Raw genomic sequence first — 27,511 nt, 5'->3', positions numbered from 1 at the left:
ATTTCAGAAATGAGACTTTTATCAGAGACACTTGCTGTAAAGATTGTTTCCTAGCTTTCTGTTTTCCTTCTACTCTTGGTCACATTGGTTTTGTTTGTACAAAAGCTTTTATTTTAATATAATTACAATTATCTATTTTACATTTCATAATGCTCTCTATCTCTTGTTTGGTCATGAATTCTCTCCTTCCCCATAGATCTGACAGGTAGATCCTTCCTCTTCTAATTTACTTATGGTGTCACTTTCTATGTCTAAATCATGCATCCATTTTGACCTTATCTTGGTATATGATGTGAGATGTTAGTCTATATCTAGCTTGTGTCCTATTGTTTTGTAAACTTTCTTAGTAGTTTTGGTCAAATAGTGAGTTTTTATCCCCAAAGCTGGGGTCTTTGGGTTTATCAAGTACTAGGAGGCTTTGGTCATTGGCTATGGTGTCTTGTATGCCTAATCTATTTCACTGATCCACCACTCTGTTTCTTAGCCAGTACCAGATGAATTTGATGATTACTGTCAGGCTACCTTCCTTTGTATTTTATTCAATAATTCTCTTGATATTCTTAACCTTTTGTTCTTCCAGATGAATTTTGTTGTTATTATATCTAGCTCTATCAAGTAATTTTTGGTGGTTCAATTAGTAAGGCACTGAATAAGTTAATTACTTTAGGCAGAATGATCATTTTTATTATATTGACTCAGCCTACCCATGAGTAATTTATATTTTCCCAGTTATTTATATTCGACTTCATTTCTGTGAAAAGTGTTTTGTGATTGTGTTCTTATAGTTCCTGGGTTTGTCTTGGCAAGTAGACTCCCAAGTATTACACTGTTTACCAGTTATTTTAAGTAGAATTTCTCTTTCTATTTCTTGTTGCTGGGCTTTGTTGATCATATAAGAAAATGCTGATGATTTTTGTGGACTTATCTTATATCCTGCAACTTTGCTAAAGTTGTTAATTATTTCAAGTAGTTTTTTTACTTAATTCTACAGGATTCCCTAAGCATATCATCCTGCCATCTGCAGAATAATAGTTTCATTTCCTCATTGCCTATTCTAAATCCTTCATTTTCTTTTTCTTTTACTGCTGTAGTTAATATTTCTAGTGCTACATGGAATAATAGTGGTGATAATGGATATCCTTTCTTCACCCCTGATCTTACTGGGAAGGCTTTTAGCTTGTACCCATTACACATAATGTTTGCTGATGGTTTTTAGATAGATACTGCTTGTCATTTTACGGAGCACTACCTTTATTTCTATACTCCCTATTGTTTTTAAGAGGAATGAGTGCTGCATTTTGTCAAAAACTTTTTCAGCATCTATTGTGATAATCGTGATTTCTGTTGGTTTTATTAATGATATTGTCAATTATACTGATAGTTTCCTAATATTGAACCAAATCTGCATTCCTGGTATAAATCTCACCTGGTTATAGTGTATAATCCTTGTGATATGGTGTTATAATCACCTTTCTAGTATTTTGTTCAAAATTTTGCATCAATATTCATTAGGAAATTGGTTTATAATTTTCTTTTTCTGTTTTAGCTCTTCCTGGTTTAGGTATCAGCACTATATTTGTGTCATTAAAGGAGTTCGGCAGGACTCTTTCAACTATTTTTCCAAATAGTTTAGATAGTATTGGAATTACTTGTTCTGTGAATGTTTGGTAGAACGCACTTGTGATCCCAACTGCCCCTGAGGACTTTTTCTTAGGGAGTTCATTAATGTATTGTACAATTTCTTTTTCTAAGAAGGTGATATTTAGGCACTCTATTTACTGATGTGTTAATCTGGGCAATATATGTTTTCATAAATACTAATCAATTTCACTCAGATTGTCAATTTACCTCAAATTGTTTATTGGCATATAATTGGGCAAAATATTCCTTAATGATTGCTTTATTTTTTTCTTCAATGATTGTGATTTTACCCTTTTTATTTTTGATACTGGATATTTGGTTTTCTTTTTTTAAATCAAATCGACCAATCAATTATCTATTTTATTGGGGGTTTTTTCCATAAAACCAACTCCTACATTTATTTATCAACTCAATAGTCTTTTTTTCCTTTTACTTTCATTCTTACTAATCTCACCTTTGATTTTCAGGATTTCCAATTTTGTGCTCAATAGAGGATTTTTAATTTATTTTTATTCTAGTTTTTTTTAGTTGCATGTCTGATTCATTGATCTGCACTTCTTGGTTTTTGTTGATGTAAGAATTTAGAGAAATAAAATTTCCCCTAAGTTTTGCTTTGACCGCTTCCCATGAATTTTGGTACATTGTCTTATTGTTGTCATTCTCTTTAATGAAATCATTCATTGGTTCTATGATTTGTTCTTTGACCCACTTATTCTTTGATTAGATTATTTAGTTTCTGATTACTTTTTTTATTTTTCTTTCCACTGTCCTTTGTTGAATGTAATTTTTATTCCATTATAATCTGAAAAGAATACATTTAGTATTTCTTCCTTTCTACATTTGATTTTGAGGGTTTTATGCCCTAATACCTCATCTTTTTTTGGCATAGGTGCCATGTGCTACTGAGGAAAAAGATATATTCTTTTTATGTTCCCATTTGATTTTCTCTAAAGGTCTGTCATATCTAACATTTCTAACATTCTATTTACCTATTTAGTTACTTTCTTATTTGTTTTGGTTGGATTTATTGAGTTCTGAGAGGGAACAGTTGAGATCCCCAATTACCATAGTCTTGCTGTCTATTTCTTCCTGTAACTCACTTAACTTCTCCTTTAAGAATGTGTGTGTTATTCCACTTGGTGCATATATGTTTAGTATTGATATTGGTTCGTTGTCTATAGTACCTTTTAGCAAGATGTAGTTTCCTTTCTTATTTCTTTTAATTAGGTCTAATTTTGCTTTTACTTTGTCTGAGATCAAGATTGCTACCCCTGCTTCTTTTTTTTTTTACTTTGGCTGAAGTATAATAGATTCTCCTTCAGCCCCTTACCTTTACTCTGTGTGTGTCTCTCTGATTCAAGTGGGTTCTTATAAACAACATATTGTAGTATTCTGTTTTTTGATCCACTCTACTATCCACTTCCATTTTATGAGAGAGTTCATTTGATTCATGTTCACAGTTATAATTACTGTGTATTTACCTCCATCCTATTTTTTCTCTTGTTTGTCTGCTCCTTCCTTCCATTCTTTTGTTCCTCACCAGTGTTTTGCTTCTGTCTATCACTTTCCCTGATCTCACCATCCTTGCCCTCCCTTCTGTCTTAAAAGATGTTGTCCAGGTCCTCCTTTTGAGTATGGCTTTCAGGTAGTTCAATGATTCCGACATTGTCTCTCCTGGATCTGTTTCCCAGGTCAATTGTTTTTCCAATGATGTATTTTGCATTTTTTTCTATTTTTTCATCCTTTTGAATTTGTTTCATTGATTCTTGATGCTTCATGGAGTCACTAGCTTCCCCAATTCAAACTTTTAAGAAAGTGTTTTCCTTAATTAGCTTTTGTAATTTCTTTCCCAATTTTACCAGTTATACTTTTTAAAGAGTTTTTTTCTTCAGTGAATTTTTGTATCTCCTTTTCCACTTGGCCAGTTCTAGTTTTTAAGTAGTTATTTTCTTTTTCCAAGCTGTTGAGTCTTTTTTTCATAACTTTCTTGCATCACTCTCATTTCTTTTCCCAATTTTTTCACCCTCTCTTATATAAATTTTTTAAAGCTCCTTTTTCAGTTTCTCCATCAGTTCTTTTTGGGTTTGAGATCATTTTCCATTTTTATTTGGTATTTTGCCCATAAGTGTTGTCCTCTTCTGAGGTTGTATCTTGGTCTTCCTTGTCTCTATAATAAAATTCTATGGTCAGATTCTTTTTTTGTTGTTTTTTGTTTATCTTTTTTGGTCTTTTTCTTTTCTTTTAAATTCTGCTTCTTGTGCCAGGGCTATAGGGCCTGGGTTATTTATCTGCTGCTGTACTGATGTTGCCCTGAGGCCCACAGGGAACCCCCATATCTGGTTCTGTATTGAGGGAGTGAGGTGGAGAGTTACTGATGCTGCTGGAGGCTGTAGGGGTCTGGCAGCTTACCTGGTACTGATCCAGGGTCTTAGTTCAGGTATCTGGTATGTGCTGAGTCCAGTGGGGTGTTTCTGTGTTTTCCCCAGAGCTACACTGAAGTACATGGAGGTCTGGCTACTGGAAGTTGCCTGTTTATCCAGGGCTACACTGAAGCACCTGGTGGTTCTCAGAAGTGGAGCCTGCCTATTCCCCTGTCTATGCTGAGGCATGTGGAGAGAGGAGGGTCCTGGTGTTAGTGTTTGCCTGTTTCACTACATTGAGGTTTAGGATTTACCAGTGGTTTGCTGAGGTGGGACTTGCTGCTGGCTTGTTGGAATGATTACTGTCCTGAGCTGCCCTCCCCTTTAACCTGAGTGAGACAGACCTTTCCTTCCTATCTTCCAAGTTTATTGGGCTCAAAGATTGTTTCATACTCTCTTTTTGCTGGTTCTCCTATTCCAAGATTTGTTTGGGGGCACTGTGTAATGATTATTTGGAGGTGAATATGGAAGAGTTAGAGTGATTTACTACTTTTCACTATTTTGGCTCCTGGAAGTTAAATGTTGAATCTGAAACTGCATTTCAGATGCCTACAAAATATCCACTTGGATATGTCCAGTAGACAGTTGGTGTTGGAAGACCAAAGCTCCCAAAAGAAATTAGGGCCAAATACATAGATCTGGGAGTCATCTACATACAGATGATCATTGAACTTATGGAAACTGATGAGATGAACCACAAAGAGTGTAGAGGGAGAAAAGAAGGCTTTGCATAGAGCCTTAGGGTGCACCCACAATTAGTGAGGCTGGAGTACAATCAAACAAAGGACACAGAGGACAAACAGATAGACAGGTTAGAAGAGAAATAACAGTAAGTCCTATCAGAAAAACCTGAGAGTTGCACAATGTTATAAATGGCAAAAAAAAAAAAAATGGTTATTCTTGTAAGGACAAGCATAGACAAAGGTTCCGACTATGTTGTAAAACAAATCAAAACACAATAGACCCAACCACATTCATTACAGATTATGGGGTAAATCCAGCCTGGCTGGACACAAAAGACTTACAGCATAATGGAATTGAAGATTGTTTTATATTAATGTGCATTTAAGAAAAAACAATGGCCCAGAGAAGAGAACCTGGAGGAGATATGGGGGTGGTCAATTCCTGTTGTTAGAAGCTCTAAGGCCACCCATGTGAGTAACTGATGCCAGAAGGTGGAATTGTAAAGAGAACAGAAATTTTCAAGAAATTATAGATTCAAAACAGTCAGGAAGGGAAGTATGGTATAGCGGATAGTGTGTTGGACTTGTAGTCAAGAAGACATGGTTTTGAAGCCTGCCTGAGGTATTAATTACCTGTGTGACCCTAAGCAAATTACTTAACCCCTCTGAGCCTCAGTTTCCTCATTTATAAAATAAAGGAATTCAACTGAATGCCTTTAAAGACATTTTCCAGCTTTAATCTCTAATTCTATAAGGAGAAAAAGAAATGGAAATAGAGGGAACTATTGGATACTATCAGATTTCTATCATAGAGAAGTATTAGATGGTGCAGAGCACAGAGTGCTGGGCCTGAATATGAAATTCTCATCTTTCTGACTTCAAATTTGTCCTAAAACATTAACTAGATATGTGACCCTGGGCAAGTCACTTAATCATGTTTGCCTCAGTTTCCTCTTCTGCAAAATGAGCTGGAAATGGAAATGGCAAATCACTCCAGTTGCTTTGCTAAGAAAACTCCAAATAGGGTCACAAAGAGTTGGATACAACTAAAAATGACTAAACAACAAGAACCAATCATAAGGACAAATAAGAGACTGCATTCATTTGCATAGCTCAATTTTAGCAATTTGAGTGTTTATGAGATCGTTTGTCCCTTTTTCAATTGCCAATGAAGAAAGTAGTCAGAAACATAAATTACTTGGTGATGTAAATTAAATGGTGACGTATCTAGATGACCTCAGCATCTTTAGGAAGATAGTGGAGGAACATGAGATGGAAACATTCATTTTTAAAGTACCTACTATGTGCCAGGCACTGTACTCAGTGCTTTACCAATATTATCTCATTTGGTTCACACAACAACTCTTGGATATAGATGCTATTATGATCTCCATTCTACATTTCAGGAAATTGAGGCAACTGGTGGTTAAGTGACTTGTCCAAAATCAAAGTCAGTATCTGAGGGCAGATTTGAACTCAGGTCTTCCTGACTTCAGGCTGAATATTCTGTTCATTGTACCACTTAACTGCCTGTATGACTAATGAAAGTGTTAAATTAAATACAGCAAGAGTTCATAACCATTTTTGTGTCAGTCTGGTAAATCCTATAGCTCCCTTTTCAGAACGTTTATTGTCTACATTTGTAATCGAAGGAAATGCTAAATTTCAATTAGAAGTTAGTGAAAATAGAGATGTAACTTTTTTCCCATCCAAGTTCACAGATCCTCTGAAATTCCTATATGGATCTGTTGGGGGTTTGTGAACCCAGGTTAAGAGTCCCTGAAGTAACTGAAGATAGTCTGAAGCTTTCAATTGACAAGAGCCAGTTTTAGAAAGCATCTGTCAAGTATGTGAAGTCATATGGTATCTTGATAAGTCATGAATATTGACCTCATGAGAAGTCTTTAAGGACAACTTTTCATATATGTTGTAGAAAGCTTCTTATTCAGTTATAGATTGGACAAAGTCTAGGATGTGCTGAAGCCAGCTCTTACCACTTCTCAAGACCCAATCATCAAATTGTCAGTGTGATTATTTATATGTTGGAAAATAGCGAACAAAACAGAGCTTGCTTTATTGTCTTGTTGATTGTAGACTTAGGAAAATAATGATGACATGGTAATAATATAGATTAAACTTTAAAATATGTCACATGTACATTTTTTTCAGAGAGCTAGTTGTTAACCATTTACCAAAGGATCCCTGGAGTAAATGGTCTCTGAGGTCCCTTCCAATGCTAAGAAGAATCAGAGAAGTATATGACCTTCATTTTGAAAGATGAGTTGGATTTAAAGAGGTGGAAATATTTCTTGAAGGAATTCCAAGAAGACAGAATATTGTTAACAAAGCCTCAAAGGCAAAGACTGAACATGTTAGGGAATGGAAATTAGTTCTTTTTATCAAGTATAGGGAATAGGAAAAATATAATGTGAACAAGGCTAGAAAGTAGTGAAATTGTGGAGTCCCTTGAATATCAGCCTAAATAATTTGGGCTTGTTAAGCATTCAGTCATTTTTTCAGTTGTGTCCAACTCTTCATGCCCCCATTTGGAGTTTTCTTGGTGAAGGTACTGGAGTGGTTTGCTATTTCCTTCTCTGGCTCAATTTATGGATGAGGAACTGAGGCAGAGTTGAGTGACTTGCCCAGGGTCACACAGTAAGCATCTGAGCCAGATCTGAGCTTAGGAAGATGAATCTTCCTGACTCGAGGTACCACACTCTACTACTGTACCACCTAGCTGCTCTGTTTTATTATGTAGTAGAGAATTATTGAATGTTTTAAAACAAAAAGAGCTGTGTACTTAAGGAGAATAATTTGGCATTAGAAGAAACTAGATTGGAGAAGGAAAGAGAATGAATGATAAGTCCATATATAAAATCACAGGCACCAAAAGAATTCTACCAACACATCTGTGCATCCTTCTTTAGCTTACCTGCAATTAGTGTATCCAAAAGGGCCTGGGGTTTGCTTATCCTAAATTGATGCACTTGAAAGAAAAGGCCCAGAATTTAGAGCCAAAGGTACTGAGTTTGAATGTGAACTCTATTCAATATTAGCAGGATAACCTTGGGTAAGCATTTTAACCTCTAAGAGCTTTGGTTTCCTCTTCAAAATGAGGAGTTTGGATTCTATGACTTCTAAGTTCCCTTCTAACTCTAGACCTATAATCTTCTGATCCCTTGCCCTCCTGAGGATAAAACAGAATGTTATCTATGTACTTTTGGGAAACAGAAATGCATGATGGGAGTTGAAGTTCCATAAGTCAGAATGGAATCTCTGAAATTTAAAATGATCTCGAGAATTAACATCAGCACTCTAGGAGAATGGCACTCAGCCAAGCCACCTTGGGAAAAGTTTGTTTTGAGAGGAATGAAAGTGATAGCAGTGAAGTCATGGTGGGCATGATGTCTGATGATTGGGGTTGTAGAAAATCTCTATCAGGCACTTTGAATGGAAGTTAAAACTTCCATAGGGTGTCAGTGTGACTAGGGATCTCCCTTGTTCACCACTCCACCTATTCAGACTCCTGAGAAAGGGTGTGTGACTGAAACAGACAAGAGTTGGGACCAATGAAAGGGCAGTGAAAGTCTCACCTCCCTCACCTGCTGCCTATAAATGATAGACATTTACTTTCAATTTTTTCTACTTCTTTAAGTTGCTCTTAAATTCTAATATTTAAAAAGAAACCATGTCCAGTCATAACTCAGTTGTGGTCTGTGACATTTTTAATTTCTTACAGAGGAACTGTAGTAGAAGAGATCAATGAATGGCTTGTACTACATAGAACTAAACAGGACCAAGCTTTGAACATTTTTCTAAAATAGGTTTGGTTATTTATGTTAGCTTGGGGACTCTGAGTTATAATAATGAGATTGATTTTTATTTTTTATTAGTAACTAAAGTATAATGCAGTGGCTATCATGTTTGTCTCATGTGTTTAAAATCCCCAGTTCAAAACTAGGCAGAAAACTACTTTACTACTGCTGCTGCTGCTGCTACTACTACTACTACTACTACCACCAATAATAATTCTTATAAGCTTTTCAGTAGCAAAGGAAACTATGTGGCTCATGACCAACTATCCTCTTTGCCTGTTTACTTTCCCTGTTATCCTTTCCTAGGCAAATTAAATGTTTTTGGTGACTCTGTACTAAAAGGCAGAGGAGAGGTATGGACTTAAGGAAGGTCATATCCAGGAAGTAAACTGAAAGAAGAAATTGGGAAAGATTCTGACTTACATATACAATATTCCAAAGAGGGGGAGGCAGAGGAAGGAGTATATCTTACTTTTGCTGCCCTTTATATAGCCAACCTTACCAGACACCACCACCTAGTGGTTACAAATGCTAGTTGGGAGTACTCAAAATCTGTCTATGAATGGTCCTGCTCATGGCTAATTTTCACTTTGGCTCTAAGTAGCCAGAAGCAGTTGAGATTTGAGTGCCCAAAAAAGCTGTTTAGTACAGGTTATCTCTGAATCATTTTTTGTATATGTAAACCTCCAGTGTTTTGCATGTGACTAATAATCCCTGAAGATAAATTTAAGGAGTGGAAAGCTATATTTCTATTCTTAGAGAACCAGAACCAGGCTAACCTACTGGGTGCTAGATAAGAGTTTATAGGAACTAGAATTTTTCAGTTCTCAGGTGAGATAAAAAGGAAGAATACGGATATCATTGGAACCTTTACCTCCCATATATATGTTTCTATTTTTATCTATACTGTTTTCTTCACCCAGGTAAGAGAACATGTCTAAGAGAATTTCCTAGCTGCTAGTGGGGAGGGGAAGGAGTCCTAAGTGGTGAAGGACTTCATTAAAACCACTAGGAATAATTGTGCTCTACTACTTCAATTAAACCCTGAAAATGAGATGAGACTGACATCTGTCAACATCCAAACACTTTTTGTCTGGAAGATATCCTCAGTACAGGCAGAAGGCAATATAGTTATTGAATTCACCTCTCCTGAATTCCACTATATATCTTTCAAACTCTGACCATAGTACCTAGACCTGGCCTGTTTTAACATATCTGTCCCATCAGAAATTCTCCCCACTTTATATTGCAACGTTGACATCCCATGGGTCATGCTATTGTGACAATAGTTGTGACATATGAAACTATGAAAAAATTTGCCATGTTCCCCTAAGAATGAAAAGGAAAATAATTACCTAGAGAGAAATCACTTTTTTTTAGAAACAAAGAAAAATAGGGCACATTCTTTTTTTTTCTTTTAATCCCCAGAAAAAGTGAAGCTTGCTTTACTAGTCCAGTGAAGAATTTTAGGGAAGTAAGATAACAACTCCACACTCAGCTTGCTCTAATTATTGAACTGTTTTTTATTCGTTTGTTTCAGGACCTATGATTCAATTGGCATAAGAAGATCCCAATGAGGAAACTCCCTTTGACCAAGTAGATCAGCAATTATTTTGCAATTTATAGTCCTAGGAGCTACATAGGGTCACTGACAGATTGTGTGACTTGCCCACAGTCACACATTTACCACACAGTCACAGGTAGGACTTGAATTCATGTCTTTCTGACTCTGAGGTTATCTCTCTATCTATATCATGTGCCTTTAAAGTTTACACACACGCACACACACGCACACACACACACACACACACACACACACCAGGATATAAGGAGTCATGTGCTAATCCAATTTTTTTGCCAATTGGATCTCAATGTTTGTGGTCTTAAGAGATGAAACATATGACAATGGATAATAACCATGGGAATTCAGTCCTGACTAGAACTCTAGGCTCATTCTGAGTACTCCTCAAGGTTAAAACTAACAAATACTGTTTCATACTTAGGAAAACAAAGAGAACTAGAAATGTCTACAAATACATCAATCTAGAAAATACCCTTGACAAGACTCCTGACATCTTTAAATAAACCAATTATGGGTAAGCAAGATAAGAATGCACACTTTTTTATAGTAAAAGGGGTTACATTTATAGATTCACACACTATTCTATTTTTTCCTGCCTACATATTGCCATTCTACCAACAGGAGGAAAGTTCCTAGTCTGACTGATAGACCCTATCAATATAGATAAAAATAATTTTTATATAGGCCACTCAATCTACTTTTTGCTTTCAACGAAGAAAATTAAGAAAATGAATTCTTGTACTTACCTTCCTATCAAACTTCTCACCCTAGTCTTCCCTTGGAGACCAGAAGGAAATATGATGATTTTATAAAATGATTAGAGCCTGAAACCAATCTAGGAAGGTCACTAATAAAACCCCTGACCTCAAATATCTTATTCAAAAGCACTGAGTATATACACATAATGATTAAAGTGAACTAGAAATCATAACATATTAAAGCAAAAAACCTTCGGGTATTGTGGAAACTTGATGGGAGAGCTACCAAGGCTAATTTGACCTCAGAGTTATCTTTGAGAGTGGGTGGGTTGAGAACTGTTAAGGTCAACTTGACCTTAGAAGTGCCATTGAGCCTTAGTGGGAGGAGAACTGCCAAGGCTAACTTGACCTCAAAAGTACCATTGAGACTTGGTGGGATAAGAACTACCAGAGTTCTGGAGCATGATTCTGGAAGGCATTCCTTATTGAAAAAGAAGAAATTAGGGGAAATGGTGCCGAAGCAGCATTATACATACAGAAGAAATTCAGGAACCAGAGCGGAAGAAAAATGGGGGAGAATATTTAAGTAAATATCAAGGGAGGCAGAAATAGAAGTGATATTGTCATCAGAGTTTATTGCAGACCACTTGGATAGAATGAGAAACTAGAGTTCAAGAAATAGATCACAAGTCTGTCAGAGAAAGCACAGTAATATGGTAATTATGGGGAAGGGCAGTTAGTTCAACATCAGCCAGAGCTTCCACTCTGCCAAAAGCAGGGCAGCTAATAATTTACTTGCCTTAATGATAACTTTATCTTTCAAAATACAGAGGAACCAACAAGGGAAAATTCTATTCTGAATCTGAATCCCAGCAAGTATGAACTAGTTTCTGCAGGGGAAATGATAGAAATTTTGAGGAAAAATTACCATTCCACTTTAGAATTTATCATAGAGGAGAAAATTCTGGCATGGTCTAACATGCACCTGAGATTAGGGAAAAGCATATTTCAAAAGATTTGCAGGAAAAATACAAAAGATTCAATGACTTGAATTCTGGATGGAAGCCCAAGAAAGATGGGAAACTTTCAAAAAATTCTGAAGACATAAAGAGAAATGATCATATGCAGGGGAAAGGGGTCCTTTGTCTAAAGAAGACAATGTGGATATACTGGGAATTATCCAAGATGGAAGCAAGAGTGGATAACAGACATGATTCCTTAAGAATAGTGCCAGGAGTACTAAAGGTCTAACTATCTGGGGCTTGCAAGGAAAGTTAAGGGCATTACAGAATAGAGGCACAAGGAACACCTAGCCAGTTCATTTTACTTTCTATTTTCTCAACAGGAATAGTCTTTGGACTAGAAAAGCCAGAATAAAAATGACCAATGGGGAATTAATAACCAGAGTAAGTAAGGAGATAGTAGGAGAGCAGCTAGCTCATTCTTTGTATTCCCTAACACAGTATTGAACACATAGTAGGTGCTCAATAAATGTTTGTTAACTGATTGACTATAATTATAGTAAACAGAAATGGATGAAACAATAGTACAGTTAGGTAAATTCAGAACTGGATAAATGATTGACAGAACAGTTCAATGTTTAATGGTTCAACAATACACAATGGCTCAATGCTAATTTGAAAGAAAGGCTCTAGGAAATCTGCACTTATCCCTGCACTATTTTAAATGTTCATCAATTACATTAATAAGGCATGGTCGCCATCAAATTTAATGATGAAACAAAACTTGGATACATAGCTAACCCACTGGATGACAGAATGGGGATCCCAATAGATTAAGAGGCTAGATCTAGTAAGATCAAGATCCGTTTAATAGAAACAAACGTAAATCTGGACTTAAATGTCAACTTCACCAATATACAACATGAGAGACACGGCTAGACAAAATTTCTCTAAAAAGAATATCTGAAAGTTCAAGTGGTCTACAAACTAAAGGTGAGACAATATGATATGGCAGCTGAGAAAGGTCATGCAAGTTCAGGCTTCATTTATAGTCAGTGTCCAGTGCTGGGGAAGCGATAGGCCCTTAAGGGAATTACTTTGCCCCAATTAAAGAACATCTGAAATAATGGATTTAGTCGTATGTCCTCAAATCAATGGGAAAAAACCAATAAACTAAAGAGTATCCGGAAAGGAAGTTGGTAGACATCCTGAAATTATGCCATTTGTCCATCTCTTGAAGAAATTTGACATATTTAACTTAGAGAAGACTTAGGCAAGAAATGATAACTCTTTTTCAAGAATTTAAAGAATTGCCCCATGGAATAATTATTCTGACTTTCTCCAGAAGTCAGAATTAGCAGCAGGAGGTGGAAACAAAGTGACATCTATAGGACTGGTCTAAAGAAAAACCTCCTAACAACAATTGCTATCCAACAAGCTGAATGAACTGTCTCAAGAGAAAGTGGGTGTCTATCTCTTTCACTGAGGCTGGATGATGCCTTGTCAAATTGTTGTAGAGGAAATTGTTGTCCGGGTAAGGGTCAGGCTAGCTGGCTTTCAAATTCTGAGATTGAATTCTTATATTGAATTGAATGGATAGATATGGTAAGTGATGGTTTAGGAATGATCCTGCCTGGAAGGAAGAGATTGGACTAGATGTTCTCAAGGTCCCTTCCTACTATTTGAATTCATGTTTCATTGTGTTAGTCTGCTTCTTAATTTCCCCCTGGTTGTTTGATCATCCCAGATTAGGGTTCAAATCAAGACTAAATTTTTTTCCCACTCAGTATTTTGGAAACGATTGCACTGAATTTCAATGAGTGGCTAAAGAGTCATGGGATGATTACTGATCCTTCTGTCACCCTGGGAAGAATTTGTGCTTATTGGTTACAGACTAATCTATATCCTACTTCAGAACTCACAAGACAAATAGTCTCCTTGGGGCTTTTAGACTTCAACTTGATAGTCTAGCCAAGGTTTTTCAATGGCCTAGTGACTGGCAAGAAATGGAATCTAACCCTGCAGTGTTTAGTTAGCATTCATCTGGTAGGTTCGCTCCTCCTCCTTCCCCCTCCAGGAAAACATATGGTGAGAGCTCAGTTGTTGTACATTTTTTTTTAGCAACCCCTTAAGGAAAAACAAACTTTTCTTCTAAATTGAAGACTTGCAATAAACTCTCCTTTCTGATCTCTGAGAAACCACTTCAGAACTCGACTTCATGTATCCCATAGGACTAATCAATTCTATAAGAGAAAGAACTGCAATAGCTAAATTTTCTATTTTGAGCAGTCAGCTCTCATGGGTTTGTGTGCCCAGGTGTGTGGGTGGGGGTCAGGGGGGAGGGGAGGAAAGTAGTGTGCATATGGCTATATTAATGATTTAGTCATAATAGCTGATGTGCTAAAACATCAAAAACTCTTTAAAAATATGACAATATTATTAACACCATTGAAAGGAGAGATGAAACTCTTGGCCTCAGAAATGACAGGTGTTTGTTCTCATAGCTCCCTCAGGTCAGTACTCTCCAAATACTAAAAAGAAGCGTGTATTGGCTTTGGGGGCCAAGGAGGGTTAAAGACATAATGGGGTCTATGAAAAAGGTAGGGTAGATGGTTATATTGTCCTTTACTTCCTTTGTCTCTCTGGAACAAGAGAAGATGAATTCAGAATCCAGAGAGTGGAAGGCAATCAAGCATCATGCCAGGAACATGTATACATTTATAATTAGCACAACTATTAAATATGCAGAAACAGAATTATTGGTCTTGATTTTGTCCTGGATTTTATAAGGGAGTGTGTGTGTGTGTGTGTGTGTGTGTGTGTGTGTGTGTGTGTGTGTGAGAGAGAGAGAGAGAGAGAGAGAGAGAGAGAGAGAGAGAGAGAGAGAGAGAGGGAGGGAGGGAGGGAGGGAGGGCGGGAGGGAGGGAGAGAGAGAGAGAGAGAGAGAGAGAGAGAGAGAGAGAGAGAGAGAGAGAGAGAGAGAGAGAGAGAGAGAGAGAGAGAGAGAGAGAAGGATTTCTGTCATATATCAATCACCCATTTTCTTTTTACATTTGCAGAACTCTAGCACCAATTTTTATTTTTTATTTAAAGAGAATTAGACCTTCCCTTTCCATGCTCCTCTAACTCAGCACTCTTCCGTGCTTCCCCCAAATGCTTGTGAATAAATACAGTTTCATTTTCATTGGCTACTGATTTAACTTGACTTTTTAGGAAATAAAAAGTCAGAATCAGATGTTTCTGTCCCAATCAGACTGATAAATGGGATTGTCACCCATTAGTTTGCTGGAAGTGAAATTCTGCCCCCAGGCTCACTTTCGTTTACCTTTTTTGTATCTGATGGGATGCCATGTGGAAGAAGAATTAGATTTGTTCTGTTTGGACCAAGGGGGAAGAAAACTAAGGGCAAGGAATGGAAGTTTCAGAGGCAAATGTCAGTTCTATATGAGAAAAAAATTCTCTGATAATTAGAGTTGTCACCAAGTGGAATGAGTTGTCTTGAAATGTAGTGATTTCCCTTTCACTGGAGGATTTCAGGAGGCTGAATGACCACTTGTCAAGTATGGATTGAACTGAATGGCCTTTAAGGTCTCTCTGATATTCTAAGATTCTTATAGCCCTCCCTTAATTAAATCTTGCAAATTCACTTACATGCCATGGCATCACCTCCCTGATGTCATGGTTCTCTCTGAGAAGGAAGGACAAACAGCAGCAACCTGGTAGAGTGGACAGATGGGCAACTAGATGGCACAGCTGATAGAGCACCTGACCTAGAGTTAGGAAGACTCGTCTTCCCAATTCATCTGAGTTCAAATCTGGCCTCAGATACTTATTAGCTGGGTGAACCTGGGCAAGTCATTTAACCCTGTTTGTCTCAAATTCCTACTCTGTAAAATAAGCTGGAGAATGAAATGGTAAACCACTCCAGTATCATTGCCAAGAAAACCTCAAATGGCGTTATAAAAAGTTGGCCAATTCTGAAACAACTGAACAATGAAAATAATGGATAAGACCTTGGAGTCAGAAAGACATGAGTCTGAGTCCTGCCTTTAACCCAAATTAGCTGTGTGCCTGGACAAGTGTCCTAAACTCTCAGTGTCCTTAAACAATTCTCTTACAGGGGTGGGAAATCTGCAGCCTCAAGGCCATATGTGGCCCTCTAGGTCCTTAATTGTGATCCTTTGACTGAATCAAAACTGCATCTGTGTTTGGATTCAGTCAAAACATGTGGCCTCGAGGTCGTAGAGTCCCCAGCCCTGTGTCTAAAACTATAATTTACCAATAATTTACCAATTTGCCAATTGCTGATATGAATTGGTAGAGGATTTCACAAGAATTAACCAACAAAAATTTATTAAGTGCCTACCATGTGTCAGACACTGTGTTAACCACTGGAGATTCTCAGACCAACAAAACAAAACAAAATCCTTCCTGCCTTTGTACACCAAGACTCTGCACACTGATAAGATCATTGGTCTGGACCAGTGGCAAGGTAGAGTGGGGAAACCAAAAATAGAAATGCCTTCTAATGAGGGACTATCCAGAAGATGAAAGAAGCAATTTTATAAAATGTATAAAGTACCAATTTATGAAAAATAATTATCTCTAGATCCCAGCTACATGTAGGGTAGAATACACCAAAGAAAGCTCTAGAGATTTTTATCTGATATTTAGGAGCTTATAGCATTTTAAAAGTCAAAATGCTTTTTTCAGAGTAAAAAACAGAAAATCAAGGAATATGTGTGAATAATAAATGTGCCATCTGAATAAGCCATGGGCAGTTTCTCTGTCTAGTCTCTATTTAGAGTAAAGGCTCCCCAGCCTACTTTTGTTAACTGGTTCTTCAAAAATGCAACGTTAGAAAATGAATGGTATGGGGGCACAAACAAGTTTGCTTCTCTAAGGTGCTCTCTTCTCCCCTACATAGAATAGAGGGAGCTCAAAAATGTGTCCTACAGATGTGGAGAATCCAGTGTTGTCACCAGCATGATCAGCTGGAGAGCTATCCCCAGGGAACTGAAATCCAGAGGTTCAGGATACTTCCTCACCTCAGAGAGCCAATATTTCTTATCATGGTAGTGGCGCTGGGTAGCAAAAGACTGAGAGATGGGAAACCACCATGGAAAGGAAAGGAAACCCTTCATTTTCCTCCGACTTCACCCTAAGAGGAGTATGTCATTACATTTCTCTCCCAAGCCCACCTTTCCCCATGCTGATTCCACCCAACCAAGGACAATCTACAACACCTACTCTGAGGCCCCATGTTACATAGGATGCCTGGAATTAGTAGGGATGGCAGAGTCTCAGTCTCTTGTTCAACTGACTTTATGCCAGGTGCCAGAGTAATTCCCATTTATGGCTTTGATAGAATCTTACAGAATTTTCTTATTACAAACCCTAGTACTAGTATAATTTCATTTAAAAAAATAACTCAGGACAAAGACCAACTACTTGCCACAAGTACTCTCACCCAATCCCCTCTTCACCACTTGGTTACCACCCCCAGTCTTCACATGGCATCATTGCTTTCAGGCTCTAGGCACATGAATCTCTTTGTCTTCAAACACACACACAAAGTCCCTCCTTGGTGCACTCCACGTCCAGTCTCAATTTTCTCCCTCTTTCTCTCTCTAATACATAGATCAGTCTTATTAGCCAACCTCTGCTCCTTTCTAAGCTCTTTATCAACAAACTTTTCCTGGCTTACACTTTTATCTTGAAAACATTCTCTGCTTTAAGTTCTTCTTGTCACATACACAAGGGCTAATTTCCATCAAGAAACGTCTAATACTAGTGTACAGAATACTTTTCAACGACCCTTAAATGTGCCTGGGGACATAACTGGTAGTTGCAAGCAGCTGGGTGACCTTGCTACCTTCCATCACAGCTGTTTGCTTTCTGAGCCACCCCCTCCCCCGAATTCTCCCACTCTGACACCATGTTATGCAAGAGAGAGATATTCCAGGGAGACCTGAATTCAAACCATAAACACTTAAAATTGGTCTTTACAGAGACCTGGGACCATAACAGAGAATCAAAGTACCAGTCCTGAGGTAAGTAGAGTAGTCTGGGGGTGCAGGACTCTGGAATAGGTTAGCTTTTTGGGCTAGACAGGTGGTCTAAGGGGTTGCTACAATTGTCTGCAAGCTAGAGCCATAGGGAATAAGAAATGGACACATTTTGGAGACAAGGTTGTTTGTAAGTTTCTTCTACCTCCTCTGTCTTGGCAAGAACATGAGCCCCCACACAAAGCAACAGGAAACCACAAAAGCAATTGTGGAGCAGATCACCTTTCCAACACCCGGCTTCGAGTCTGAGGAGGGACAAGATGTGGCCAGGGGCTTAACCATATCCCCAAACAGGACAAGAGTCTCTATTGAACCGTATCGTGCTGGATTCTGGAGCAGGCCAGCTATGGCATTCAGCTTACCGTCAGAATGCATCAAGTCAATTATAAACATGCTGGAAAATTTCTTCTTGTTTTGAAGAACAAATCCACTTTATCCTTTCTGTTTGAAAGTGATTATCTAGCTTCTGCCTCTGGCATTCAGCTTAGTTTTCTCACATCATAGCAAGTTGGGATTTTGATACAATACATTGATAATGCTATTTCAAAATAACATTTTGGAGACAATGTTACAAGTGTTCTATCTGAGCACTTACTGTTTTCATCGAAGCAATGTGTAACTATGTATTTATTTTCCTTTGTTTTGGTTACTATCCTGGTAGAAGACTTCAACCGGCAATAGCTAGGGTTGACAGAGGTAGAGAGAAGTAGTAATCCTCTAAATAGAAGGTTGGACAACTGGTGAGGGCTACCATCTTGATAGGGCGTATGTTCTTCCAAAGTAATTCTGAAGAATAAAAGTTGCTTTTAGTTTGGGGATTTTTTTTTCTTTTTGTGTGAGACCTTGTTCTAATAATGTGAAGATCAAATGAGATAATGTATGAACAATACTTTTGCAAATGGTAAACTATTATTTTTGACTACTCCTCAGATGGATTGAAGGCTATTCATGTGCTGTTTGATACTGATTATTTGCTAGCCTAGCCTAAAAGTCATATTTAAGAGTGATAAGGCTTTTTACTGAAGGCTACCATCTGACTTTATCTACAGCCTTTTCTTATGGGAACAACTGCCCTTTTCATTCTTAAGAGATATATACATACATACATACATGTATATATATATATATATATATATATATGTATATATCTTTGTGGGCCGGGGGAGAGGGGAAGCTTTTTAAAAATGACTTCAGATCAAGTGTCCTTACAAGATGCATGGATCAAAAACTAATACCTGCCATTCTCTGTTGTCTCCTCTCCAAGAGTGATGATCAAATATTATTGGAAATGACCCATCTAATCCAGATTTATTAACATCCTTTCCCAAGCAAACCCGCATTTTCCTGTGACAAATAGCTCCAATATTTAATTAATTTACTCACTTATTTTAAAGGGTTCCACACTGGGATGCTCCATGAGAAACATCTTGTTTTCATGAAGCATCCTGGGATAACAATAAGTTTTTCCCAATTGTAGCAAAATACAAACAATCTCAACTCCCAAACAGCAGGGGGGAAAACAGGAATATTCAACTCAAATTTATTTCTCTCTGGCAGGACTTCTTAAGACCAAGAATTAGAAGAGAGATGTCTTTAAGCCAAACAGTCTTTATGTCTGTTTCACCGGACCTGGAAGCTGAAACAAATACAACCCTAAAAGCCAATGTCTCCCATTCTGACCCTGAGCCTCTAACTCTAAACCCTCAGCACAAATATACTAGATTCAGCACAGGGTATTTTTTTAGTTTCTCAGGAGGTAGGGAGGGCTGGAGGGGTTGATGAGCATGGATATGCATCTGCAAAGTTACAAAGACATTTATTCAATGCGGTAAACCAAAATCACTTTTGCCCAGAGCAACTTATCTAATTATTAAATCAATTGTAGAAATTGCTCTATTGAATATGACTTTTTAGACAATACAGTCTATACTAAGCTAAGGGTAACTATATGCACATGGGCACTAATATCTACTCCCAAGAATTCTGTCCTTATTATAGTTTAAAATGATGTTAAAGACCAGCTGTTATCCGCACAACATTGGTTATAATGAGGTTTGCATGCACCTAAAATGAGTTCTAGGCATGTTATACAAATTACCCCAAAGATCATATTGAGGTACGCCTCAATACATTTTCCCTTAGAACTATGCTAGAATAATTGAATTTTCCATAGGACTCCAGTCCTCTACTCTCTCCAGCATCTGTGAGTTCCTGTGAAGTGTAATTCCCTGAGGTTTCATTGCTTATACATCCTATCATCAAGACCATGGTGGGATTTTCTAAATGAAAGATCATGGGATACCTGGAACTCACGTTCACCCCATTCCTAATCTCATAACTTTTCAGAAATGTTGAATAAATTATTGCAAGTCTCATCAATATTAATTAATAATTATGAAGCATGCATAATTATTGATGCCCAATCATTTGACTTGCTGAATAAAGTAATTTTGTATTTCCATTCATTCACTTGTAACCACATTCTGCTCCATTTCTAATTACATGGAACTACACAAGTAATTGTCTCGTTCAAAGGAAATAGCTGCTTGCTTATGTGTCAAGTAGAAGGCAGTAGCCTACACTAATATACATTCCTACTCACTGGTTTCTCTTCTTTCTACATTCCTTCCCATGGTGCATTTTCCATACTAATTACATACCTAAACTTAATCATATAAAAACATACATTTCATTACTTCTCTGTTTTCAAAGATAAAATCTTGTAATAATTCTAAATTGCCTACATGAGATAATCTAGTCTTGAGACTGGTATTCAAGTTTCCATCCTATGTATCCAAATTTATTTTCCACTATTGCCCAATATTGCCTAGCCACATCTCCCTATCCTATACTTGTACAATTCATTTTTAAAATATAGAAATTTACATTTATCCCTATGAATTCCAACTTATTCTAGTGTTTTTTTAATGCTAATTTTAGCATGGGAAATTTTTTGAAGTCTTCTATTAGTAGAAAAAATATATAACTTTTTCTTACTCTATTTCATCATTTCATCATCACTTGGGGTCCTGACAGTCATCTAACATATTAAATTCCCTTCTAGATTCATATAACTTGATAAATACATCATCTATTCCTTTATGTAAATCATTATATCACATGAATCATGATAAAAAATGATAAATAGACATTGTAAACAGTGTTCTCTGGCACTTTGCTAGAGAACTTCATACAGATTGATATCAACCATTCTTTGAAACCAGTTGTTCAACCAGTTCTGAATTCTAATAATATTATTATTCACCACATTTCTTTCTGTCTCTGTATATTAGGTGTTCAGAAATGCTTGTTGGATGAATCAGTGAACAATCTGCAAATTGAATATACAGCCTGTCAGATTTCTTTGTAACAGTGATGAGTTTGAGGTTATCAATTGCTAAATCCTAAGAATGTGAAATATTTTATTATGACATTTCTAGAAAAGAAGAACCATGGAAAATGCCCACAAGTGCAAGAACTTTCTGTTATCTACATCTCTCCCCTGGCTCCCTCATATCAATGTCAAATACTTTTTATTCACATTGAGGCTTTTAAAAATATTCTCTGAAATAATTTTTTTGATATTAGTAACAGGTTTTGAAGTCTGAGATTTGAAAGGGAAAAATGTCAAAACTTAATCTTTCAGATTATCTGAAAGATTAACACATAATTCTGAAATATGATGGCAGCATCCTGGAGGACACTTCCTTGTAGAAACATACTAATGTGCCCCTCCCCATTCCTTTTAGAAATAGCAAGAAAACATTTTTAAATTATCCTAATCCAAAGTATTTGGACTATTTTGGATGAGGAACATTATTACTCTTTCAATTCAATTTCAAAACAATGTGCTTCTCCCTTCTACCCAGACCCACCACAGAAAGAGTCCTCCTTGAAGTAATTAGGGCAAGGGCACAATGCCCTTGATTAATTCACTTTAAGGGATAATTATTAGGCTAAAAGAAGGAAGAGTTCTCCTTGACTAATGGAAGTATGTCTCATCTTTTGAATTGATCTTTGACCAGTTGAAAAGGAGAAAACTTAAAGGGAATGGTCAAAAAAAGATTGAATGGTGTTCAGAAAATGAGTCTTCAGGGGTGTGACAAAAGTAAAATTACTTGTTTGACCTAATCCAGGTCTGGGAAACCTGAGGGCCACATGTGACTCTCTAGGTCCTCAAGTGTGGCCCTTCTACAAAGTTTGGATTCAATCAAAGGACCACACTTGGGATCATAGAGGGCATCATGTGGCCTCAAGGCCACAGGTTCCCCACCCCTGATCTAATCACTATATTTGTATTTTATCTCATGGAACTTTATTTGCTGTCTGGGAATGCTATAGCTATACCTCCAAAGCAACTTGTAAAAGAGATTTTCAGTTATTATGTGGCTCTGTCAATCTTTGGTTCACTCTCTATGAAGAGATATTTAGATTACAATAATCAAAAGTTATACAAATTACTTCTGGCAGACTTGTGTCTAAATCTCAAAGTACAGGATTTTCTTCTCTATCTTCATATGTCACAGACAGTGTCTGAAAAATAGTAAGTGCTTAATAAAGATTTGTTGACTGATTGATTGGTTCAGTAATTTGGCCAAAATGCTGTTACTGATTTTAAGAGTGAAAACATCTTTTCCTCCTCTTTAAAAGACAAAGTATTTTCAAATAGCTATTGAAAGAACTTGCCTGACATATATTTATATTTTTAACATTTAATTTTTTAATTATATGTGGAAACAATTTTTACATTCATTTTTGAAAACTCTGACTTCCAAATTCTTTCCCTCCCTCCCTTCCTCTCTTTGAGAAGGCAAGCAATTTGATATAGGTTACATATGTGCAGTGATGCAAAACATTTCCATGTTAGTCATGTCATGAAAGAAAACAGAGATTAAAAAACCCTCAAGAAAAATAAAGTTTTAAAAAATTTCAGTCTGCATTCACATGCCACCAGCTCTTTCTGTGGAGGTGGATAACATTTTTCATCCTAAGTCCTTTGGAAGTGTCTTGAACCATTGTATTGATAAGAATAGAGGTCGTTCGCAGATAAACATCATACAATATTGATGTTACTGTGTACAAAGTTCCCTTGGTTCTGTTTATTTCACTTTGCATCAGTTCAAACAAGTCTTTCCCAGTTTTTCGGAAACCATCTTGCTCATCATTTCTTATAGCACAGTAGTATTTCACCACAATCATATGCCACAACTTGTTCAGCCATTCCCCAGTTGATGGGCATTCTCTCAATTGCCAGTTCTTTGCCACCACAAAAAGAGTTGCTATAAATATTTTTGTACATATAGTTCCCTTTCCTTTTCTCTTTTTTTATCTCTTTGGGACCTAGTAGTGGTATTGCTGAGCCATAAGGTTTGCATGGTGTACATTTATCACCTTTTGGGCATAATTCCAAATTGGTTCCCAGAATGGTTGGATCAATTCATGAATCCACCAACAGTACTCAGTGTCCCAGTTTTCCCACATCCCCCCCCAACATTTGTTATTTTCCTCTTCTGTCATATTAGCCAATCTGATAGGTGTGAGGTGGTACCATGAGTTGTTTTAATTTGCATTTGAATAGTGATTTAAATCTAAATTTGATCAATGGTGATTTAAGCATTTTTCCCCATAGAATCATAGGTACTTTGATTTCTTCTTCTGAAAGCTGCCTGTTCATATCCTTTGACTATCAATTGGGAATAACTTGTATTCTTTTAAATTTAACTCAGTTCTCTATATTTTTGAGAAATGGGGCTTTAGCAGAGAAATTTGCCACAGAAAAACTTTTCCCCCAGCTTTCTGCTTTCCTTCTAATCTTGGATGCACTGGTTTTGTTTGTGCAAAATCTTTTAAATTTAATATAATCAAAATTATCCATTTTACATCCTGTAATATGCCCTATCTCTTGTTTACTCACAAATTCTTCCCTTATCCATGAATCTGACAGATGAACTATTTCATGCTCACCTAATTTGCTTATAGTATCACCCTTTAGGTCTAAATCATGTCAATCACTCTGCCATACCGTTCTGTTTATGGTTGAGTTCATCCCCTTCATAGTTACGATGACTAATTGTGCATTCTTCTCCTTCCTACTTTTTCCCAATTCATCCTTTCTCTCTCTGTGTCTGTCTCTGTCTGTCTGTCTGTCTCTCTCTCTCTCTGTTTTTTTCTCTCTCTCCTTTCACCCTTTCCCTCTTCAAAGGTGTTTCTCTTCTGACTACCACCTCCCCCAATCTACCCTCTGTTCTATTGCACCTCCCTTTTCTGCCCCCCCCCACCTCCTCTCCTACTTCCCAGTAGGGCAAGATAGATTTCTATACCAAACCAAGTGTGTATGTTATTCCCACTTTGAGCAAATTCCAGAGACAATGAGGTTAAGCATTGCCCACCACCCTACCTCCCATCTTCCCTGTAAAAGCTCTTTTGCAGCTCTTTCATGTGAGAGTATCCCATTTTACCCCCTCCCTTCTCCTTTCTCCCAGTACTTCCTCTGTCTCACCCTTTAATTTTATTCTTTTCTATATCATCCCATCAAAATCAATTCACACCTGTACCCTCCACCTATATATGACTGCTTCTCACTGCTCTAATAATCAGAAAGTTCTTAGGAGTTAAAAGTATCATCTTCCCATATGGGATTGTGATCAGTTTAACCATACTGAATCCCTTATGATTTCTCTTTCATGTTTATCTTTTTCTGCTTCTCTTCAGTCTTGTATTTGAAAATTAAATTTTCTATTCATTGCTAATCTTTTCACTGGGAATGCTTGAAAGTCCTCTATTTCATTAAATATTCATTTTTACCACCAAAAGATAACACTCAGTTTTGCTAGGTAGATGATCCTTGGCTGTAATCCTACCACCTTTGCCCTCTGGAATGTCATATTCCAAGCCCTCAGATCCTCTTAAGTAGAAGCTACTAAATCTTGTGTTATCCTAACTGTAAGTCTGCTGTAGTTAAATTGTTTCCTTCTGACTGCGTGCAACATTTTCTTCTTGACCTAGGAGCTCTGGAATTTGGCTATAGTACTCCTGGAAGTTTTCATTATGGGATCTCTTTCAGGAGATGATCAATGGATTTTTCCATTTCTCTTTTACCCTCTGGTTCTAAACTATCAGGGCATTTTTGCTTGATAATTTCTCAAAATGTGGTGTCTGGACTCTTTTTTTGATTATGGTTTTCAGGTAGTCCAATAATTCTTTAATTATCTCTCCTGGATCTATTTTCTAGGTCAGTTGCTTTTCTAATGAGATACTTCACATTTTTCTTTTTTTTCTTTTGTTTTTTTTCTTGATGTTTTGTGGAGTCATTAGCTTCCACTTGTCCAGTTCTAATTTTTAAGGAGTTATTTTCTTCAGCGAGCTTTTGTAACTCCTTTTCTGTTTGGCCAATACTTCTTTTCAAGGAGTTCTTTTCTTCAGTTAATTTTAATATATCTTTTTTCTATTTGGCCAATTATGCTTTTTAAGGATTTCTTTCCTTCAGTGGATTTCTGTGTCTCCTTTCCATTTGGTCTATTCTGTTTTTTTTTAAGGGGTTATTTTCTTCAGTATTTTCATTGCTTCCTTTGCCAAGTTGTTAACTCTTTTTTTCATTTTTTCTTGTATTATTCTCATTTATTTTCCTCACTTTTTTCTCTACCTCTCATTTCATTTTTTAAATCCTTTTTGAGGTCTTCTAGGAATTTTTGGATGTGAGACAAATCTTTTCTTGAGGCTTTGCATGTAGCTATTTTGACATGATTGTGATCTTCTGAGTTTGTGTTTTGATCTTCCCTGCCACCATAGCAATTCTCTATAGTCAGATTTGTTGTTGCTGTAGTTTGCTCATTTTTTTCCAGGCTGTTTCTTGACTTTTAACTTTATGCCAAAGTTAAGCTCTACTCTCAGGGTTGAGGGGAGCACTGTTCCAAACTTCAAGTCTTTTGTGCTGTTGTTTTCATAGATATTTCTAAAATTATCAATTCTTCCACAGTGGTATGATCTAAGGAGAGATATGTTCACTGGGCTTCTGGCCTGTGCTTTGGTCTGTGAGTTCTCTTTTCCTCCCTAGAACTGTGTTCAGGGTCCCAGTTCTTACTAGTGTTTCTCCTTGCTCTGGAACTGCAGTCTAGAACCACATATAGGCAATGCAAGAGAGTCTTGCTCCCAATACCACTAAAGGGTCCTCTGTAATCTCCCTTTGACTAGTTGTTCCCTTACCATCTATGGGCTCAAGGTTCTGGAAGCCCTTGCCACTGATTTTGTCACCCTCCCCCCAAAAGCCTGCTGCTGACTTTCTGGAGTGCAGCCTGCACTGGACCAGCTTTCACTCAACTGGGCTCCAATCTCACTTCAGTGAGACAGACCTTTCCTGCTGACCTTATAAGTTATCTTGGGTTAGAAAATTGTTTCAGCCCATCCTTTTTTTTTTTTTTTTTTTTTTTGCATTTCAGAATTTTTTTTGAGGTCCTATTTTAATGTTGTTGGAGGGGATTTGGGGAAAGCTCAGGAGAGTTCCTGCTTTTATTCTTCCATCTTGGCTCAACCTCTTATTTTTATATTTCTAAATGTAATAACATTTATGCATAGATGCTGGTTCCTTAATCCTTATAGCTACAAGATGTCATAAGTTGTATAAAAATACTTTGAAATGCTTCAAAGATGTTTCCAATTCAGTGATAAAAATGCATGCCTCCCTGATTCCAAGAGATGAATTTGAAATTTGCCACCCACTTATTATTCACTTGTTCCTTATCCGTCCTACAAAATCTATTTTTATGGGGCTACTATATAGAACCAAATCAATAGATTTTCTTAATTCTTTAAGAGGGAAAGACCGGAGTAGTAGATAGTCAAGAAGACTTAGTTTTAAACTGTGTCTACTACCTGTGTGACCATTAGCAAGTCACTTAACTCTGAGGCAACTCTTGAAGGCTATAAGTTGTCTGTTTGCATCAGTGAAGGAAATTTCCATACTTGGAATTCCCTACAGTGATCAAAGAAAAGATCTGTTCAAGAAAAAAGAATGAAAAACAAAAACACTTCTTAACAATTTGTGTTTGCCACCATATCCTATAGGCATTTCACTGTTTGCAAAGCTATTTGGAAAGGCATACTTCTTTGTGTCCTTGAGACCATAGTACAGAGTATCCTTTTATACAAAAGTAATAGGGAGCATTTATGTAGCACTTTAAAGTTTTTAAAGCAATTTATCAATGATATTTCATTTGGTTCTCATCATTGTGACTATTTTACAAATGAGGGAAGTGAGGCTAAGAGAGATTAAGTGACTTGCCCAGGGTCACTCAGCTATTAAGTTTCTGGGGCAGGATTTGAACTCAGGTCTTTCCTACTTTTAAGTTCAGAACTCTATACAAGGGACCACCTATCTCTCAGGACATAGCATGTTAAAGTAGAAAGGAGCCTTAAAGATAAGGAAATGGAGACCTAAGAAAATGAAATTACATTTCTTTTCTGCCATCTATCCTGACAGAACACCTCATCTATCATGGTACGTTTGTAAAAATTAAATAGACATACATTAGCACTCACCTAAATTGACATACATTAGCACCCACCTAGTATAGTGCAAGAAAAGATACTTCTTTGTAGAATTTCCTGAATGCCTCGGGTATCTTTTTTTTTAATTAGAGAATTTGG

At 37.0% G+C, this 27,511-nt stretch overlaps 1 long non-coding RNA gene across 2 annotated transcripts in view; it reads right to left on the bottom strand.

Annotated features, from left to right (window-relative positions):
* Positions 1-11,131, bottom strand: part of LOC140496748 (uncharacterized) — a 111,040-nt gene extending 99,909 nt beyond the window's left edge. Inside the window, exon 1 of one of the 2 annotated variants that reach the window (XR_011964383.1) lies at positions 10,888-11,131. This is a non-coding gene — a long non-coding RNA (uncharacterized lncRNA). The remainder of the gene's footprint in view (positions 1-10,887) is intronic. The other variant, XR_011964384.1, reaches the window with a different exon arrangement.
* Positions 11,132-27,511: the final 16,380 nt, after the last annotated feature.

The sequence above is a fragment of the Notamacropus eugenii genome, chromosome 3 (genome assembly GCF_028372415.1).
Source record: "Notamacropus eugenii isolate mMacEug1 chromosome 3, mMacEug1.pri_v2, whole genome shotgun sequence".
Classification (NCBI taxonomy): domain Eukaryota; kingdom Metazoa; phylum Chordata; class Mammalia; order Diprotodontia; family Macropodidae; genus Notamacropus; species Notamacropus eugenii.
This window is presented reverse-complemented; position numbering and strand designations above follow the sequence as displayed.